The following is an 11,030-nucleotide window of genomic DNA, read 5'->3' as shown; positions in this document are numbered from 1 at the left end:
CTGTATGTGCCAAAATGTTTGTGGCAGCCCTGTTTGTAGTGGCTAGAAACTGGAAAATGAATGGATGCCCATCAGTTGGAGAATGATTGGGTAAATTGTGGTATATGAATGTTATTGAATATTATTATTCTGTAAGAAATGACCAGCAGGATGAATACAGAGAGGCTTGGAGAGACTTGCATGAACTGATGCTAAGTGAAATGAGCAGAACCAAGAGATCATTATACATGTCAACAATGATACTGTATGAAAATGTACTCTGATGGAAGTGGATTTCTTTGACCAGAGACCTAATTCAGTTTCAGTTGATCAATGATGGACAGAAGCAGCTACACCCAAAGAAAAAAAACACAGGGAAATGAATGTAAACTGTTTGCATTTTTGTTTTTCTTCCCGGGTTATTTTTACCTTCTGAATCCAATTCTCCCTGTGCAACAAGAAAACTGTTTGGTTCTGTACACATATATTGTATCTAGGATATACTATGATATATTCAACATATATAGGACTGCTTGCCACCGAGGGGGTGGAGGGTGGGAGGGAAAAATTGGAGCAGAAGTGTGTGCAAGGGATAATGTAAAAAAATTACCCTGGCATGGGTTCTGTCAATAAAAAGTTATTATAATAAAAATAATAAAAAAATATCTATCTCTGTAGTAAACTATGCATTTATATGAGTATTAGTTGCTTTGGACTTACTTTTCTAGAATGAGGCTAGTTATTTTTTACTTAGTGTTCCCAAGAAGGGAAGTGGGATGATTTTCTTCAATATCAGTCTGAGTCTCCATTTTGATGTATTTTTTACACTGTTAACCACTATAATTTACATCCCAATTATACTTAATAAAAAAAGATTTTAATATTAATTAATCTTACAAAGGGATATTTACTGCTACAATATCCACAAAATAGAATTTTAAACATTTCCCCTAACACCAAAGGGCATACATTCCCCTATATTACCTTACTTCCTGGAGATATAGGTTTATACTGCACAATTTTTACAAAACATTGCTTATACCAAGTTCATATCTAAAAGTGAAATTTGTTCAGCCTCTTTCAATCTTATGACACCATTTGGTTTCTTTTTGTCAAAGATTCTGGAGTTTTCCCTTTCTTTTTTTTTTTTTAACTCATTTTATATGTAGAGAAACCAAGGTAAATGGGGTTAAGTGATTTGAGCAGTGACACAGCTAGTAAGTGAATCCAGATTTGAACCCAGGAAGATGAATCTTCCTAACTCCAAGCCTGATACTCCATCTTTTGCAGCTGTCTCAAATGTGGCATAGTCCCTGGATAGATCTGTTTCAGTTACTGATGGGCAGACTCCCAAGAGTCATTTTGGTGGCCCCATGGACTGTATTCCAAGATTTTCATGTGATTATTTTTTCTGTTTTTTCCCCTAGCTCCCAAAGACATAGACATTTTATTTCAGTTTAAAAACAGGAAGAGAAGTACAACAGTGACAAAAACAACAGCAGTGCCATGGGCTCTGGTATGATGGTCCTGTAGAACAAAAACATTATCTCCTCAAGAGCTTAGTCTTCATCTGCTCACTCCTCAATACTTCAAGAGTTCTAGCAACATAACCTATCAAAGGGGATCCTTTTTGTTATATGGTTAGCGGCTGACATCAGTTATAGAATATCTATACATATTCTAAAGTCTATGTAGAAGTTGTATCAAGAGAGCACCCTTTTCAGGTTCCAAGGTTTAGGCTCATTGGTCAGCCCACATTATACTTTTTGCTTGATGGACCAGATTTTCTCTCTTCAGCAATGTGGTTGGGAGTGGATTTTTGAATTCACGGCATTGGTACTAGGCCTCTTGCCTTCAGATCTTTGGGTACTGAAAGAGGCAGAGTCTGGTAGCCAAACCATTTCCACTGAACTAATCCTTGCTCTTGAAATTCTGCAGGATCCTGGTGTGGCTTCTATGCATGGTTTGAGCTTGGAAAATATTTAGCTTTGCCTTCCTGCTCAGGGATTAATACAGAAACTCCCTTCTATGCTTTCTGACAAGAGCAAAATTTTTGGTTTGCTGCCATATTGTTTTTTATTTACTTTTATTAGATTTTTTTATTGTTTCCTTAATTTGTTCTTTGACTCACCAGTTCCTTAAAATTAATTTTTTCCCCAATTATTTTAAAATACTTTCTTCAAAAGCTTTTTAGTTAATAGAATTTTTATTGTTTTGGTAGCCCATAAAACATGTGATCAATATTTCCTAGAAGAATTTCCAAATCTGATTATGTTATCACTTGCCAGATAGCTGAAAGCCAAATCCTTGCTATCATATAAATGTCTGTTGACTGTGTCAGTTGATCTATGCCATATGGTAAGGCATATGTTCTCATATACTATCTAGTCATAGATCTGACATTTTATAATCTAGATGCTATTCCTGACATCAGTTCCATGCTATATAGAGTAATACTGGCAAGAAGAAAACTAGACATAGATTTTGGAAGATCTAGTTACATCCCAGTTCTACTATTTAATAAATAACAATATATAGGATGACAATTGCATGAAATGATCTCTAAGCAATCTGATAACTCTAAATTCTGAGGTCCTAGGAAACTTAACTATCAGAATAGAAAGAAACCAGCCATTTTTAAAAATTATTATTAATAGCTTTTTATTTACAAGATATATGCGTGCAGCATTGACAGTTGTAGTGGGCTGAAACTATTGGGTTGATGCACTGAGGTCAGGACTGCCGAGCGCTTGAGACTAACTACTGATTGGACAATACTCTATAGGCATACGCTTGGAAAATGATCCTTTTCACTATCCGTACTGGCTCAATGATTGGTGTATAGAGGATTTCAGGAGGGACTAGGGGGTGAGTAAGATGAGCCAGACACACTCTTGCGGTAGAAGAGGGGCAAGGCGGTCACAGAGAATCTGCTCCCATCCTGTTCAATTCTGCATCTAAGACCAAGAATAAAGACGGCCTTTTGCTTATCCTGACTTCAGCTGATTCTAGGGTGTCCTGGGTGCTAGCATGGTCATTACAGACAATTGCAAAACCTTTATGTTCCAATTTTCCCCCTCCTTCCCCCCACTCCTCCCCAAGATGGCAGGTAAACCAATACATGTTAAATGTTAAAGTATATATTAAATACAATATATGTATACATATCCATACAGTTATTTTGCTGCACAAGAAGAATTGGACTTTGAAATAATGTACAATTAACCTGTGAAGGAAATAAAAAATACAGGCAGTGGACGAAAACAGAGGGATTGGAAATGCTACATAGTGGTTCATATTCATTTCCCAGAGTTCTTTCGCTGGGTGTAGCTGGTTCTATTCATTATTGAACAAATGGAACTGATTTGGTTCATCTTATTGTTGAAGAGAGTCATGTCTATCAGAATTGATCATCATATAGTATTGTTGTTGAAGTATATAATGATCTCCTAGTCCTGCTCATTTCACTCAGCATCAGTTCATATAAGCCTTTCCAGAACCTTTCTGAAATCATCCTGTTGGTCATTTCTTACAGAACAATAACATTCCATAACATTCATATACCACAATTTATTCAGCCATTTTCCAATTGATGGGCATACACTCAGTTTCCAGTTTCTGGCCACTACAAAGAGGGCTGCCACAAACATTTTTGCACTTCCAGGTCCCTTTCCCTTCTTTAAGATCTCTTTGGGACATAAGCCCAGCAATAAAACTGCTGGATCAAAGGGTATGCACAGTTTGATAACTTTTTGAGCATAGTTCCAAATCACTCTCCAGAATGGCTGGATGTATTCACAATTCCACCAACAATGTATCAGTGTCCCAGTTTTCCCCCATGTCCTCCAACATTCATCATTATCTATTCCTGTCATCTTAGCCAATCTGAGAGGTGTGTAGTGGTATCTCAGAGTTGACTTAATTTGCATTTCTCTGATCAATAGTGATTTGGAGCACCTTTTTGTATGACTACAAACAGTTTCAATTTCTTCATCTGAAAATTGTTCATATCCTTTGACCATTTACCAATTGGATAATAACTTGATTTCTTAAAACTTTAGGTCAATTCTCTCTATATTTTATAAATGAGGCCTTTATCAGAATCTTTATCTGTAAAAATGTTTTCCCAGTTTATTGCTTACCTTCTAATGTCTGCATTAATTTTGTTTGAATGAAAACTTTTTAACTTAATATAATCAAAATGATCTATTTTGTGATCAATAATGAACTCTAGTTCTTCTATGGTCACAAATTCCTTCCTCCTCCACAGGTTTGAGAGGTAAACTATCCTATGTTCTTCTAATTTATTTATAAGCTTATTCTTTATGTCTAGATCATAAACCCATTTTGACCTTATCTTGGTGTACGGTGTTATGTGTGGATCAGTGCCTAGTTTTTGTCACACTAGTTTCCAGTTTTCCCAGAAGTTTTTTGTCAAATAGTGAATTCTTATCCCAAAAGCTGGGGTCTTTAGGTTTGTCAAACACTAGATTGCTATAATTATTGACTATTTTGTCCCCCGGGCTATTTCTTTTATTTTTTCCTCAGGGTCTTTCTTTTTCTTTCTCTCTTCCCTTCCTTCCTCCCTCCTTTCCTTCCTTCTTTCCTTCCTTCCTTGCTTCCTTCCTGCTATTGGGGTTAAGTGACTTGCCCAGGGTCACATAGCTGATAAGTGTTAAATGTCTTTCTTTCCTTCTCTCTCTTTCTTTCTTTCTTTCTTTCTTTCTTTCTTTCTTTCTTTCTTTCGTTCTTTCTTTCTTTCTTTCTTGCTACTGGGATTAAGTGATTTCCCCAGGTTCAGATATCTAGTAAGCATTAAGTTCCTGAAGTCACATTTGAACTCAGATCATCCTGATTTCAGGGCCTGTGCTCTATCCACTGTGTCATCTAGTTGCTCTTTTTTTGTACTTTTACCCAACATGTTCTACCTACTACCTTCACTCTCTACTAGGGTTCATAAAGCTTTGTAAGGATCTGGACTTGGACCTCTGACTTGAGACGTTAGAGCCTAGGAGAGAAACTTGTATTAAGTCTATAATAAGGAAAGCATTCAGATTCTTTTTAATAATGAGGCAAAATATTCACCTAGTAAACATGACATGAATTAGAGAATTTTTCAATATCCACTTTGGAGATACAAATGTATCAAGTTTTATAAAAGTCTCTCAGTAATCACTTGGAGGATATATATATATATATATATATATATATATATATAACAAGATTATTGCTGAGTAGTGCAAAAAGAGATGAAAAGGGCTTTTACTAATAAATGCAAAAACTGTTAGCTAGTCCAAAAAGCAGATGATTCTTTTGTGATCAATACTTAATCAATGGAACGAAGTATATTATATTGGCCACTAGATGTCACTCACATTGTTTGTGATAAGCCTGTTCTAACTTCCTCTATTCTCCCACTCTCAGGTGGCTTCTGCTCTCTCCCTTGTTCAAGAGCTAAATTGGCCTTAATTTCCAATGTAAGCTTTACTAGAAGTATGCTCTAGAATTGTGTTCTCCAAAGTGAGGCACTAGAAGACACCTTCAGGAGGAAGTGAAGGCATATTCTGACCCTGAGGGACAGTGATCAACCACTTAAAGGACAGGAAAAGGTTATATCTGGCCCTAGCTGTGATAGTCTATGAGGAGATAACTTTATTCTCCCAAGATACCTACTCCTGTCTTTATTCCCCAAAACTCTTTTGCCTCTCTAAGTGTAATGAAATTCTTTTAGGAAAGTTTTGTTCCCTTCATTCTTTGCCCTTCAGATCAGCTCGGCTTCAGGAAGTGTCTCTTAGAGGATGGACTGTAGGAGTAGCTACTGGTGAGTAAGATCACTGTCTCTGCATTTTTCATTTTGCGTGGGATAGATCAAGTTACACAGGATGAACAGGTATGAATGAGTTGTCAGCTAGATGAGAGCTATCATTATTTTATCTTTCCCCCTAAATCCATCCATCTTGCTAAATTCCCTATTACCATCAAAGGCATCACCATCTTTCCAGTCTCCTAGGTTTTCATAAGCTCATTGTCATTTTTAATGCCTAACTTTCCTTTGCTTCCCATTCACATAATCAGTCAGCTATCAAATCCTATTAGCTTTACCTCTGCACCTTTTATGCCTCTCTGCTTCTCTCAGCCCACACATTAGGTGGTGTCCCTTTCCTGAGTTTCTCATCTACTGTGATCCAGACTCTTCACACTACCAAAATGATTTTGCACAAGTACAGATCTGACCAATACTTAGCCCACATCTGACACATAGTAGATATTCAACTCAATAAACTTCAATGGCTCCCTCTTAACTCTAGGATCTAATATATTTCATCTATATCTTATTCTTTTATATTACTGTTTTGGTTTAAAAATATGTATATACATATATATATAACTTAATACAGTATATATTTATTATACTGTATTAAGTTATATATATGTTTGTTATATATAACTTAAACATTAGTAAGCTTGCACATATTAGGGTAGGTGTTCTAAAAATATTTTTATTGATAAAAGTTTATGAGTAAAGAATTTCAATATCATTGACCTAGAATGCTTGTCAAATTAACCCCAAAAGCAAAATCTCTCTTCAACTCACAGAGCCATACTTTCTCATGAACTAGAGAATTTCACTAGTTTCACTAGGACTTCAATTTCACTAATTCAATCATGTTCTATCGACTTACATGATTTGACAATTTATTGTTAAGGATCCCATTGTATATTAAACTCAAGGAAACAAAACAGCAAAGCTTCAAATAGCAGATTGTGATATCTCGGAATTAATTTTCACTTTAGTCCCCAACTCACCTCCCAGTCTATCTGAGGGAATGAAAAGGAAAGAGGTCAAGCAGATTAAAAAGTAATGGGGGCGAGGAGGGGGAGGGAGAGCAGCTAGGTGGTACAGTGGATAGAGCACCAGTCCTGAAGTCAGAAGCACCTAACTTTAAATCTGATCTCAGATACTTAAAACTTCCTAACTGTGTGACTGGGCAAGTTACTTAACCCCAAGTGCCTCAGCCAAAACAAACAAACAAAAAACAAAAAACCTAAATAGGGTATTCTATAGCCATGGTCCCAGGAATCTAGGACAAAAACTGTGGATTAGAATTTCTTTTGATTTTATGACAATAGCAATGACTGATATGCAAAAAAACATTTATTAGACTGTATACCCAGGGAATTGTGTTTTTAAAATTGAATATTCATTTAATGCCCAATTGTCCAGACCTGCTCACTAGAGAATTTCGGTACAGTCTGAATCCTGATTTTGGGTGAGAAATGAAGGGGCAGAATTCATGAAAGTAGTCAAACAGGAGTCCATTTATTCAAAAGTTTCTCAGTTTTATATACCCTAAAACACTTACATAATTACAGCTCTTTGCACATACATTAACTATAGGATTCTGTGTTTGCAGGACCACATAAACAACTTGCTATTGTGTGTAGATGTTTCTTTGCCACTTTAGTATAACTTTGCTGCAACACAGGTGACAACCTCCTGACTTCTTAGGAAGACCAAGATGCTCTTCGGGAGAGGAGGAGCCTAACCAGACACGTTGTCAGCAAGGTTCCTTTGACTGGACAAAAGGATCTTATACCTTGCCCAGTGTTTCCCACTATCTATGGCCCTCCTCACCCAATATTAAAGGATAATGTTTTTATTAATCCAAGAAACTAAAACTTACCCGAGTACTTTTTTAATATTTACAGCTAGATTTTTATTTTATTTACCTTAATTTTTAAAATCCAAACTAAAGAAGGAAATACCAAATACCAGCAATTATGAACTAGTGAACCACAATTTTGCTCCATGCCACATGTCATGAAAGACTAAGAAATGTATCCAATAAACATGCTTCAATGATGTGGCAACTTGTCTGATTTACATTCTAATAAAAAATCCATAATAATCAAGGCTTGATTTGGAAAAATAAACTGGTGCCTAAAAGTATATTTAAATATGATAAATATTTAAAGTCTGGTTTCAAGTTGAATATTTAAGAAGTATAATCAAGATTTTGTGAACTCAGTGGCATTGTTCAAAGCAAGTGATTGAAACAATGGGAGGACAATCAGTATAATAAAATTTTTAAAGATGTAAAAAGTTATACTACTTATGAATGTAAAAAACTCCACAAAGGATCCCACATTATGAGAGTTCAAAGGGCCTCAGGATAAAGAACATGGAATGCAACTGGTCTTAGAATATAGGACAGAATTCCAATATATCTGGGATGAAAAATACCATCCACATCCAGAGGAAGAACTATGGAGGCCAAATGTAGACTGAAACACAGTATTTTCATCTTTATTATTGTTGGTTTTTTCTTTATTTCTTATGATTTTTTCCCTTTTGATACGATTTTTCTTGCACAACATGGAACGATGGAAATATGTTTAAAAGAATTGCACATGTTTAACCTATGTCAGACTGCTTGTTGTCTTAGGGAGAGGAGAGTTGAGGAAGGAAGGGAGAAAAAACTAGGAACACGAAGTTTTACAAAAATGAATGTTGAAAACTATCTTTACATGTATTTGGAAAAATAAAATGCTATTAAAAAAAAGAACATAGGATATAAAATGTCAGATTTCAGAGGACAATGGAACATAGAATACTAGATCTGCTAGCTCATATTGGAAATTTTATATCTAAAGGAGACAAACAGAAAAGCAAGAAGAAAGGGGCTACATGGGCTTAATTTGAGCCTATTCTACACTTTCAGCAGTTTAAAAAATAATGCTGCTCTTATTTTCTGCTTTGCCCTTCCTCTCTCCCCATCCTGATCCTCTGCACTCTCCATCTTCTAACTCAAGATTTTTAGTTTCCAAACAGTTTGATCAGCCAACTGTTCAAAAATAGATTGGAGGAGTGGAAGCCCAATTATTTGGTTGGCTTTGAAAATCCCTGACTCCCTTCTGCCTCCTCATTCAGTTCTTCTCCTGGTTTGACAACAGGGATTGTAGATAGACTAATAGATATAGAACATTTATGAATGATTTACTATGTTTTAGGAATTGCTAAATGCTAGAGATGGAAATATAAGCAAGTTAGAATAACTTCCCTGTCCAATAAGAACTAATAAATAATGGGGAGTTGGAAAGGGGTGAGGATACTCATATAGAGCAATCATGTGGAAGGGTTAAAAAGTGGAGTAGAAATCACATTTGGGATAAATGAAATGGAAACTCATATATCAGAGCCCCTATTCTCATCACAATAATATTTGTCCAAAGAGGACTATGTGTCCCCATTAATCTCTGCTTGCCTAACTCCTTCCCTTTGCATTAGAGATTCTTAATTTAGGGTCTAGGAATTTGTTTTTTACAAAAATATTTTGACAACTATTTTAAAACATTATTTGATACTTTACAACATCATTTGAGAAGGGGTTCATAGCTCCATTAAATCACCAAAGGAGTTTATTTTTTTAAGATTAAGAACATCCGTTTTATATTTTCCTTCTGAAGGTTACCTGTACTTTGTGAATCTATCCCCCAAACCCGAGGCTTAAGTGAATCACAGCCCTTTCCTGTACTGCATTATTCTAAGACAATTGGCTTGGCATCAAAATGCTGGAGCTGGAATGACTGAAAAGCAATTGAAAAATGCCTCAGAAAACCTTCAAAAACCTTGAAGCCATATCAATTGATGCAGTGCATTTTTTTCATCCACAAAGGTAAAGAAAGTAGAGATAAGAGGATGAGAAATTTTATTTCAAAGTAAAATTATAATTTTTGCTCATGTTTATTTGCATTTTAAGCAATTACACAGATAGGAAAAAGAAGATTTATTATCAAATATATTTCTGGCCAATTGATGAGCTTGGTTCTTCTATGTTAAATACTTAGGTTGTGCCAAGTACTGTGTTAAGTACTGAGGATACAAATACAAAAACAAAGACAAGTCCTGAAACTTATGGGGAAGATGAATGGGGAAAATTACATATATAGGGGGCTTGTTTTTTTTTTTCCTGGGGGGAGTTGATTTATGTCTTGTCCAACTTCTCTTCATGATTAAGTTATTTAGGTTTTTCATTTCCAATTTTGTTAGTTTTGTTATTTTATATTTTGGTAATTATTCATTTGGGCTTTCAGCTGTGTTATCCTATACTTCAACGAAGTAGCTTCTGAAACTTTTCATTTATTCTTCACTTTTTCATTTTTAAAAGTTTGGTAAAATTGATTGCTTAAAATAAATAAATTAATTAATTTTAAAAATTAAATTTTTAAAAGTAAATTGTTTTATCAATTTTTACCAGTTTAAAAAATCTTTTTTTTGGTATTAATTTCATTGTTTTTCTCTCTTTTCCCCAAAGGTCTAAGAAACATAATTCCTTATCCTAGCTCTCCAGCTCCCAGCCCAAACAATCTGGTCCAATACAACTTTTATCTTTAGTGAAGTCTTATCTCTGAGTGTGATTCTAGCATTGTGACAAAAACAGTTGTGGTTAGATCCTTTCTAATCCTCTTTTCTCTCTCTCATTCTGATTCCTTTCTTCCATTGCTCATCTCTAAGCACTGGGAGCTATAAAAACAGCATCCCCATCCTCAAGGATGTTACATTCTAATGGCAGAGAAAAAATAAGCACATATATCTGTTTTGTGAATGTATATATATATATATATATATATATATATATATATATACATTCACAAAACAGATACATTTTCAGATAGAGAACACTAGCAGCTAGGGAGATTAGAAAAACTTCCTGCAGAAGGTGGCACTAAAATTAGGTAAAATACCAATAACAATAACAGTAGTGATAATAATAATTATTTTATGAATAAAGCATATTGACATACGTTATTTTTATTATTTTGAGAATAAATCACTTCAACATACTTTCCTTATTTTTATTTAGAGTTTGGGGTGATGAATAGGAAGGAAACAACTTAAGAGTTAGAAAGGTATTAGATCACTTAATTGAACAATTCCAGAACTAAAAAGAATCTTAGAATACCATTCACAGAATCTGAGTTGGAATGAAACACAGAATCTAAGAAGTGAAAGGGACCTTAAAACACAGAGTAAATGATGTCAGCTGTGG

Source organism: Sarcophilus harrisii, chromosome 2 (assembly GCF_902635505.1).
Source record: "Sarcophilus harrisii chromosome 2, mSarHar1.11, whole genome shotgun sequence".
Taxonomy (NCBI): Eukaryota; Metazoa; Chordata; class Mammalia; order Dasyuromorphia; family Dasyuridae; genus Sarcophilus; species Sarcophilus harrisii.
Note: the sequence above shows the minus strand (reverse complement) of the source record.